The sequence below is a fragment of the Podarcis vaucheri genome (genome assembly GCF_965113315.1).
Source record: "Podarcis vaucheri genome assembly, chromosome: 1".
Classification (NCBI taxonomy): Eukaryota; Metazoa; Chordata; class Lepidosauria; order Squamata; family Lacertidae; genus Podarcis; species Podarcis vaucheri.
This window is the reverse complement of record NC_138759.1, coordinates 54,936,635-54,947,501: the sequence shown is the minus strand read 5'-3', so window position 1 is coordinate 54,947,501 and position 10,867 is coordinate 54,936,635. Positions and strand designations below refer to the sequence as shown.

Genomic DNA, 10,867 nt, shown 5'->3' with positions numbered 1-10,867 from the left:
CTCATGCTCTCTTGTGCAGACGGAGAGATTTTATCTTTGTTTGCACTGCTTCTGGTTCATCTTCACTCGTTTTCAATTTTTACCTCTAAAGAACTTCTCTCTCTCCTTTTTTTTTTTTTACATCTTCCATGACCTAAAATGAAATCGAAGTACAATTCGCTATGACGTAAGTTGAATATTTCATTAACAAGTTGTTTTAATACAGAATTTAGAGGCAGATTTAAATTTAAATCTACTACAGGTAAATAATCAGTGTTTTTATGTAACTCAGCTGGTGAGTATTTGTTACTAACAACACTGAATTCGAGTCAATGTATTTGTAGTAGGAACATAAGAGAAGGTTGCTAAATCAAGACTGGCGTGTCTAGTCTGGCAACCTGTTCTCACAGTGGCCAACTAGAGGCCCATGGGAAGCCAACAAGCAGAATCTGAGTGCAACAGCCCCTCTCTCCACTTTAGATTTCCCACAACTGGTATTCAGAGGCTTACTTAACACTTCCTGCTTCTTAAGCAGGGTTAAGCTTTCGGGAACAGACCACAGCCTCACATGCACTCCCATCTAGCTCTTTTCCTCTCATACTAGAATTTCCCTTAAATGTTTCAACCATGGTTACTTGTAATGGCTGCACTGATGTTAACTTAAAGGTAAAGGGACCCCTGACCATTAGGTCCAGTCGTGACCGACTCTGGGGTTGCGGCGCTCATCTCGCTTTATTGGCCAAGGGAGCCGGCGTACAGCTTCCGGGTCATGTGGCCAGCATGACTAAGCCGCTTCTGGCAAACCAGAGCAGCACACGGAAACGCCGTTTACCTTTCCACTGAAGCGGTACCTATTTATCTACTTGCACTTTGACATGCTTGCGAACTGCTAGGTTGGCAGGAGCAGGGACCAAGCAACAACTCACCCCATCGCGGGGATTCAAACTGCCGACCTTCTGATCGGCAAGTCCTAGGCTCTGTGATTTAACCCACAGCGCCACCCGCATCTCAATGTTAACTTAGGTTAACCCTAATCTTGGTTTGCTCCTCCCCAAAATCTGAAATGTTGTTCCAGGGACAGCCAATGGGGTGCCCTGCAGATGTTTTGAACTACAGTTCCCATCTTCCCTAATCACTGGTCATGTGGATCATGGCTGAGTGTAGAACTGTAGTCCAAAACATACTGAAGACTCCACCTTGGCTACTTGTGTGTGCTAATCATAGCTAGGGTTTGTGCATATGCCACGACTAACCATGATTAGGGCAAGAGAATTCATGCACAAGATGAGTCCTCCAGTCTGTTCCTGATCCTTTAAGGGGATGACATTGTTGTGTCTACTCCAGCCTCAAAAACAAAAATGATGAAAATCTCAGTGGCTTAAGTCACAACTCTTTTAAATTCTGATTTTTTTTTGCAGCACCATCTTCAAGAATTCAGTAGTTTGAGTTGGCAAGAAGTAGCCAGTCAGGCCAGTTAATTTTTTTTTGTAGCTACAAACACTGTCTCTGAAATAAGGTAATCACTTTGAGTCTCTCATCTACTATGAAATCGAAGGGTATCTGTTCTCAGTTCTTATACTAACTTTTAGCAGTAACGTGCTTCACAGTAGCCTTTTCAAGTTCCAATACCATCATACTGGTGGAGTGGGCAAGGGCCTTGTCTGATGGACATTGTTGAAGAGGCAGAAGAGAGACTATGATTCAAATATAGTGAAGTGGACCTCACATAGGGGTTTGCAAGTTAACAAATTCTGATAAATTCTTGGTTTTTTTAAAAGTGATTTTTTTTAATAAAAGGGATGTGTTAATGTGATTTTAAACAAAGGGAGGGAAGAAAGTAACTTTTCCTTGTGTGCATTAGCGCTTTGGTGTTCACTGGTAGCTGTGGTGGGTCAACTCGCTTTATTCTGCCATATATATATATATATATATATATATATATATATATATATATGATGGCATTTATTGCTTTCCGTTTTGCTGCTGTGTTGGGCATTAGCACAGAATGACAACTGTGCCTGCCCCCTACCCTGAAGGTAGAACTGTAAGGTTGGCTTAAAGGTCATCTACTCCAGCAGGATATTCCACCCCGAACAACCCTATCATATTAACTCACATCATCCATATTACAAGTGTAGAGCAAGCACAAAACAAGAGGGACTGAGAGATGTCAGAAATCCTTGCATGACAAGGAATAACCATCCGCCCAGCTAGCATAAGCTGTGCTGCATGCTATGGGAGCGAAGGTGAACGATGCACTGTGGGACTGAGTAGAGATCTGTGGTGCAAAACAATTTAGACTGCAATCCTATACCCACTTACCTGGAAGCAGGCCCCTTTGAAATAAACAGGACTTTTGGGTAGACGTATCTAGCATTGCACTGTTCACTGCAGTCCTGTACAATTGCATTTATAGTTTAGGTCAGGGATGAACAGACCTTAAGTTTGTGGGGTCTTTGTGCTTTTTAGTAGAATACTCAGGTCCACCAATCAGAGCCAGCTGCAGAATAGCGGCTGCCAGATACAAATTTATTTATTTTTAATTTATATGCCAACATTTGACAGAAGACCACAATGTGGTTTATAACATACAACACCAATGCCACAACATAACACCTGTACAGCATAAGAACTATACGCTGTACATGCCAAATAATAATTATAGAGATCCAATGTCGGCGACTGGCTGGACACTGAGGAGTGGAGGCTGGATATTGATAAGTGGGCACCGGGAGAAAGGGGGTTGGATCCCCTTTCGAAGAAGAGATCCGTGAACTGGGGGAGCCTGTAACAGCCAGGAGATGAGTCTGAGGCAGAGGAAGCTGCAGGATTGGAGAGTGAAGAACAGGTGCAGGAGGAGGGAGAGAGAGGTCAGGCTGGTGGAAAGTCAAGGGCTTCAATACGTCCACCTCCTCCTCCTGCGCCCACTTCTGCTCCACTGTCTCCCAGGGCCAGAAGAGGAATGAAGTGAGAGGAGCAGAAGGTTACACACAGGCAGAGTCTTCGCCTGCTTGCGAGCAGCTCAGATGGGGGAGATACATAAGCCAGGGACGGGGCCTCTCTATTGTGGCAACTGTGACACACCTAGAAGTAGCTGAGAGACATGGGGCAGATAAACACGTCTTTCCCTAACTTGCAAGTGTCCTTTTGACAATTAAGAGTTGATTCCTCGCTCTGGACATTCCTGGCCTGAGAGCACGGCGACATCCAATTATAATTAGGAAAACATTAAAAAATACAGATTCTAGTAACAGCAACAGCATAACGAGGAGAAAAATCAGCAACCAGGTATCTAAAATACAAAGACGACACCCAAATACAGAATCTTTTCTTAAAGGTAAACCAGGTAACTGCTTTTAAAATGTCAGGTGGTGTTAGGTCAATGAGAGGAAAAACGAGACAATGTCTTCCCTCTTCCTTCCCATTGCAGCTAGAACTGGATCTTGTAGTGCCATTACTGCCACTCCCTTATTTCCCATTCTGAATATGGCTGCAGAGAGAAGGTGGGTGTGTTTCACCAAACTTCTGAGTGGCACAATGGGAGCAGCTTTCTGCTCATGACCATACTTTGTCCATGTCAAGCATAGCTATGAAGGAAGAAAGGGCTGTCCAACGATAGCTCAGTTGGTTAGAGCGTGGTGCTGATAACACCAAGGTTAAAGGTTCAATCCCCATATGGGACAGCTGCATATTCCTGCATTGCAGGGTCTCTTCCGACTACAGTTCTATGTTGCCCTCATTGTTCATTCATAAAGCTAATTTGTGGGGTGGAGGGTGGAGCAGGACCACACACTTGCGGGCCCACAATGTCTCCTGCAGCTGTGCATAGAGGGGCTTGGCAACACCCTGCTTTCTCCATCATAGTCAGGCACACTTTGTGAGCAGGCTGCCATTGGCTGTATAGAACACTGGTGGGGGGACCTGCAACCCTCCAGGTGTTGCTGCACTACAACTCCCATCATCTCTGACCATTGAGCATGCTGGATAGAACTGATGGGAGCGGGAGTCCATAGGTTCCCCATCCCTGGCTTAGACAAACAAAAAAAAGCATATTGGGAGCTGGCTGCTTGTAGATGAAAAATAAATAGAAAGGAGGGTAGCCTGCCAAGTCACAAGGTCCAGGCTTTTCAGCAGTTTCTTGTTCAAAAGAGTTTACTTTTTGTCCTCAGCTTGCTTGGAACACTTATTCATAGTAAAGGACACGAGCAAAACCAAGCATAGCAAAATATATTGGATAAACACTGGGAGCAAATGCTATTTTTAGCTGCTCTGCGTATTCCCTGCTGTTCTCCACCAGATTCCAAATGTGCACAGAAAACATGCAGGAGGGCTTAGCTATTCTAGGCAAGTCCTCCTCGTGACCCTTTCCCTTCTGAACACCCGAATGCAGAAAACGTGGGGTGGATTAAAGATGAAAGCTAAGGCAAGCCACGGAAACAGCTTTCCGTAACGGGCGTTTGAGTTTGCTTTCTCAGTGACAGAAGAAGCTGAACAGAGCGCTTCCAGAAAAGACTCAAGGCAAGCTAAGTCAACTCACCAGGCATAAACTGGGGAGTCACTTGATCTGAATACAAAAAGTGAAACGTGCATTTTGGTTGTATTCTTCATGGGCCAGACCACTGCTGATCCCAAATGCTGTATCTTCCAATGACTAAGTGGTTCGCAAAAGTAGTAATCTTGTAAAATGGACACCTAGCACAGGACTGGGGGACCATTGTGAAGGCTAGCTGCCTTCTGGGGGCTACATACCATTTGCACACCCCTTTCTGTCATCCATCCAGGCAGGGAAGAAACATCAGAGCTCATGGACATGTTCCAGCTAGGCAAAAATGCTAAAGGAGGTTGCAAAGAAAGCCTGGGCAGGGCTGTGACCTTTGTATGATTCTGAGGGCCAAATCGAGAGGGCTGCATTTGCCACCCCCGCCCCCTCACCCGGGCCTAAGTCTCCTCATCCTCATCCCTGATCTAATAACATGCCTGGTATAGTAGTGTGTGGTACTATGACCCAATGCTTCGCTTTTTATTTTTATTCCTCTTTTATGTTATGGAAGCACTGGTGAGGGGGTCAAATGTTCCTGGGTCTAGAAAATACAATGGCTTCCAAGAATTAGAAGCTCCCCATCCGAGAGGATGCATGTAGCCAAGGTTCATAAGTTATGAGATAGGGGACTCCACTTCTAGCCAACCATAACTTTTTCTGTAGTAATCTTATCCTTAAGTACACAACACTTCAATATAACAGACTATGAGGTGATAACGCCACTATCTGCCCTCCTGTACAAGATGCTGTCATCACCAATCCAGCATCGCTAAAGATAACCAGCTGAGGAATCCCAGCTAAGCCCTGTTGCTATTTTGCCCTCCTCTGCAGTAATAATAAGGAACAAATGGAACTGGGTAAGCTGATGCATCTAGAATATGAATGAACAGCAGACCAGGAACCGGCTGCAAGCTGAAGGCACTTTATTTGTGTTCTGAAACTGACCTCAGTCACGCCGCACATGAAGGCGAAAGGGCGGAGTGGTGGAAAAAGCCCTGCTCTGACGTATTTATACAAATTAATAGCTTGTCACCCTGAAGCTGATGAATAATTTTGCGGGATATAAATGGCAAGCCAGAGTCCAAAAATAGATCGGTTTGCTGCAGACCTGTCTGCCTCAGCTACACTGCCAGAATACAAACAAGATCCCTTGCTGGGTTTCTCTGCAGAGCCAAGGAAATCTCTGCTCAAAGCAATGTCCCCAAACCTAAGTAGTAGTGGAAGAAGGAATCATTGCACAATATATACACTTTGCTGATTTGCTTATGTTACCTCAATTGCCCCCTGCCCCTTGGTGGAATTTTCCTATTTTGCTAGTGAAACTATTTGTCCTGACATTTTGCTTCTGCAGTTGACCTGATGCAGCATATTCATTCTGGAAAAGCACTGACATGAGACATGCCTGTGGACATTCAGTGGGCATCAGCATGGCATGTTCCTCCACCCTCAGCCCCCTGCCCTCTTCTCAGTTGGCAACACGTGGACTGGCTGGTGTTATTCTCACATGGCAAAGTTCTTCCCCAGGGCTCCATGACATCCAGTCATCACCATTCGCACAGATGAGAGCCTCTCCATTCATAAAGAGGCAACACTTGATTCACAATGCACCATTTGTTCCGGCGTATTCCTAAAATAGCATCAGGGTACGTGTTTTGTTTGTGGCAACCTACAGATGCCCTGTATGAGGAGCAATATATATTTGTGGAAGGGTTTTGCATACAGTTCCTCCCCACACGAGAAGCTGCTATGGGGAGGCGGGAAGGGTGATCCCTTAGGGAAGGACTGTAGCTCAGGGACAAAGCATCTGTCTTGTGTACAGAAGGCCATATGTTCAATCTTTGGCATCTCCAGGTAGGGCTGAGAGAGACCCTTGTCTGAGATGCCAGTCATTGCTGAGCTAGATGGGCCAAGAGTATAAGGCAGTTTCCTAAGTTCCTATTCAGCCGTCTTGGTTGCTTGTGGCCTCAGTTCAGAGACCTGCAAATTCATCGGCATGTGTGCTGCTGCCACTCTCTTTGCAACTGAGAAATGCTTGAGTGCAGGAATCCCCCTTCCTGCAAAAAAGGCTAGTAGACGTTGATATCCTTACTCTCCCTGAATTTGTCTCATGAAGATAAACACAATAATCTGGAAACCAAGCCTTATGAGGAATGGTTGAGGGAGCTGGGTATCTTTAGCCTGGAGAAGATTGAGAGGGATATGATAGGAATTCCCGCAGCGAGTCCATAGTACATTCGTGGACATGTTCTGTGAAAAACAGCAGGTGCAGTAAAACAGGGACAAGGTTTTCTAAAATGGCTCCAGGGTGATATTTCCTTCACTGTTTGAAGAGCATCTCACCAAAGGGGACTCCCCCATCCCTATCCCTCTGTCTCACTTGGAAACATTTGATCAATGGCTATCATCTGGACTGACCTGGCTGAGGGCCAAACTCCCTGGTGATTTGTTTATTTATTTGAGATTCTGCCCCTCATCAAAAGATCTAAAGGCAGTTCACAAGAAAAAAACACAAGTTAAAACAAAACCAAAACAATAGCCCCCCCAAACACATTTTAAAAAGCTGTAGAATATTAATCAGCTAAATTAATTTATTAATTTTCTATCCCACCCTTTCTCTCAAAGGAGCACAGGGTGACAAGAAATAAAACAGCAAAACAATGCCATTAATATGAGAGAGAGAGCTTTCTGTATTGCAGGAGGTTGGACTAGATGACCCTCAGGTCCCTTCCAACTCTACAATTCTTTGCCTCTATAAGAGAGAAATGATCAAGTATTCTCACGGCTAAAATGTTCAAGGTTGCCAGGAACTATATATTGCAGCCATCAAATGCCCAGGCATTGAACAGGATTGTTTTAAAATTCCACCTGAATGTTAATAACAAGGGAGACAGAAACACAACATATCCCCATGGAAGGCCTTCCATAAATGGGGAGCCACTACCAAAAAGGCCCTATTGTGGGTCGGCACCAACTAGGCAGTACCCAGCTGTTGCATTACTCACACACTACCATTTAGAAGAAATAGAAGCTGGGGTTACCTATCTGGAAAGTGTTCCCAAGCTGGATTGGGGCCTCACACCCATTTCTAGACCTGCTCATGTTGAACGCACCTGGTACTGTATTTGCCTGTTAAGGTGCTGTTTCCTACAAACTCTGTAAACAATGTGTGTGCGTGTATACATGCAATTTTCAGCAGTGAATCTTCACAAGGTGCCAGTCTAGATCAGGAGCATGGTCCAGACTTGAATCTCACAGCTCCTTTTCCATCATGATCACAGCTGCTAGCTGGATTACACTTACAGTCGTACCTTGGTTGTCAAACGAAATCTGTTCTGGAAGTCTGTCCGACTTCCGAAAACATTCAACAACCAAGGTGCGACTTCCAATTGGCTGCAGGAGCTTCCTGCACACAATCAGAAGCTGCGTAAACTGCGTCAGACGTTCGGGTTCCAAAGAACGTTCACAAACCGGAACACTCACTTTTGTGGCGTTTGGGAGCCAAAACGTTCGAGTCGCAAGGCGTTTGGGATCCAAGGTATGACTGTCCTTTTTTAATGAGTGAATAATGCAAGACATAGTTTGGGGTTGGTGAAAAGGTCATTGCAGTGCTAGTGGGAGGGGTGTGGAGCTCATGGTTGAGTTTTTCCAACTCTTACTATTCTGAGCCAACGTTTCTTAAATGCAAAAATATATTGTGTGTGGCACTGTTCAGAACATTTGAAAATGGATAATGATGAAATATCAGTTCCTTGGGGAAAACCTAATTGTGTATCCTAGGAAAAAGCTGATACGGAAAGACACACTATTTCTGTACCGGAAGCTGTCTCATCTCCATGCATCCATCCAGCCATTGCCCCATTTAGGTATGGGTCAGAATAATCTAAGCACCAGTTACTTGATATTTGGGATGTGAGCACTAGGAACTTCTCTCGCTACATAATCACGTAGCCTTGGGGACCAAGCACATGGAACAGATTGACTTACCAATATAGTGGTAACATACAGCGTTGTTTACATTTCACAGCCATAGGCAAGTTCCTTCACTGTGACTTATGTCCCATAGACATTTAGCTTCAATCTTTTGGCTTCACGGTTGTCCCATTCCAGAAGTGGTGCGGCAACAGACTAAATGCAGACCTAGACCTAGCTATGCAATGAGTAATATCGTCATCCGCATCAAGGCTGGCAGTGAGAGCACGCTCCCTAAATATAGCAGGGTATAAGGTTAAGAGGAGCCTTGCCAGTTGCAATGGGTGCGTGAACGTGCACATTCCCAGGAAGAAGCCCAGGCAGTACTTACGTTTGCTTTAACCCCCTTGGGAAAGAGCAATCGGCTATTCAAGGGAAAGTCATCGGAGTCACGCAATCTTACGTGTGTTCACTTCAACGGGCCTGCAGTAAGTCTCAGTCATAATTAAAATAGTAGCATCAGCAAAATGGGAAATCAGAGCATGAGTAAGTCATGGCCCTTTCGCTTTCCTGGGTGATCATGGAGAAGCAGAGGTCCAGTACTGAGCTCTGTCTGCTGAACTGCCTCAACTTTTTACATTCAAAAGTATTTTTTACATTCAAAAATATTTTTTACACTCAAAAATATTGTGACCAATCTGATTAAAAGCAGTGACCAAACTCTTTAAAAATAAAACCTAACTTTTTAATGACACATTTTTGAGGTGTGGGGTGAGGTAGGGTGCATTATATATTATATTATATTATATTATATTATATTATATTATATTATATTATATTATATTATATTATATTATATTATATTATATTATATTATATTATATTATATTATATTATATTATATTATATTATATTATATTATATTATATTATTTTACCTTTTTCCCTGACAGGACTCAAGGCAATTTATATATAAAAATAAGAACCATTGAAAACATAGGAAAAGCAATAATTTAAAACTTGAATTAAATTGAATTGAACATTGATAGAATTAAAGCAGGCATAGGCAAACTCGGCCCTCCAGATGTTTTGGGACTACAACTCCCATCATCCCTAGCTAACAGGACCAGTGGTCAGGGATGATGGGAGTTGTAGTCCCAAAACATCTGGAGGGCCGAGTTTGCCTATGCCTGAATTAAAGCAACCGGTGTAATTTTTTCAGAATCAGTGCAGTGTGATTCCATCTGGCTGCATAAGTTAATGTTCTTGCAGCCACATTCTGCGCTAATTGAAGCTTCCGGGTAGTCTTCAAGGGCAACCCCATGTACAGTAAATTACAGTAATGCAAATGCGAGGTTACCAGAGCATGGGTCACTGCAGGTAGGCTACCTCTGTCCATGAATGGTCAAAGCAAGGAACCAGAAAGATGGAAAAAGGCATGTCACACAACCAAGACTATAGAGGCAATGCTGGATTGATGAGTACCCCTCCTTCCCCTGGTGTATCTGCTCCTTCAAGGGAAGTACAATCCCATCCAGGACAGGCTGTACACCTAATTCCTTGACACAAGAATCATTTACCCATAATGCCTATTCTCACCCACTTCCTTCAAGGCTTGTTCTATGATTAAATGGCTGTCACCTGATAGCAGAAATCTTCAATGATTTATCACATTGGTTTTAACTGAGCATTTGAATCAATTACATCTGCATAAATGCACAAACGTATAATAAAGCAATATGGCATGGGGTGGGGAGAGATAACCCGCATCCTTGCCCCATGTTCCCCAACTGTGGCTATTTGAACATCTTTTATTAAAAAAGTAAAGCTTTATAAATGCAATCACACAATTAATGTCTTATTTAGCTTCATTCTACATGAGAAGAGATGGCTCTCAAAGGTGACACTTATCTGCATTGTTTTATACATGCTTGTCTAAAAGTGTTTTTTTTCCTTTCAATTCTGTCTTTTCAAAGCAATCACAATGTTTTAAATGGATTAATGTAACCAATTAATCAACTAAGGGTTGTATTCAAGGCTAGTCCGACTCAGAATAAACCCACTGAAATGAATAAGCCTAAATTTGTCATGTCTGTTAACTTTAATGGGTGGGTCTACTCTGAGAAGGACTAATATTCCATCCTAAAACTGTGAACTTGTACAGTACTCACTTACTTGAGAGAATGCACCATTGCACTCAGTGGGTTCTACTTCTGAGTACAGAATTGCACCCTAAAAACTGGTGAAATTAGCAGTTTTGCTAATCGTCAATATGTCTGGGTTTTTCAGCAGAACCAGGAAGTGTCCGGACAACTTTTGTGTCCAGATTTTTTACTTCTTGAAATATGGCAACCCTACCCCGCCACCCACACTTACATTTCTGAACCTAAATAGAGCAGCACTGCCACCTGGTGTTGGGCCATGTTACAACCTTAGAAAG

The 10,867-nt window shown here is 43.5% G+C and overlaps 2 long non-coding RNA genes across 2 annotated transcripts in view; both read right to left on the bottom strand.

Annotated features, from left to right (window-relative positions):
• The window catches only part of LOC309535004, a 654,277-nt gene that overhangs the window by 105,691 nt on the left and 537,719 nt on the right, over positions 1 to 10,867 (bottom strand). The gene's annotated exons all lie outside the window — the stretch shown is intronic.
• On the bottom strand, positions 78 to 9,087 carry LOC309534999. Its single transcript, XR_014220965.1, has 3 exons — positions 8,504 to 9,087; positions 6,935 to 7,001; positions 78 to 1,324 (listed from the first exon to the last, which is right to left on the bottom strand). It is a non-coding gene; the product is annotated as an uncharacterized lncRNA (long non-coding RNA).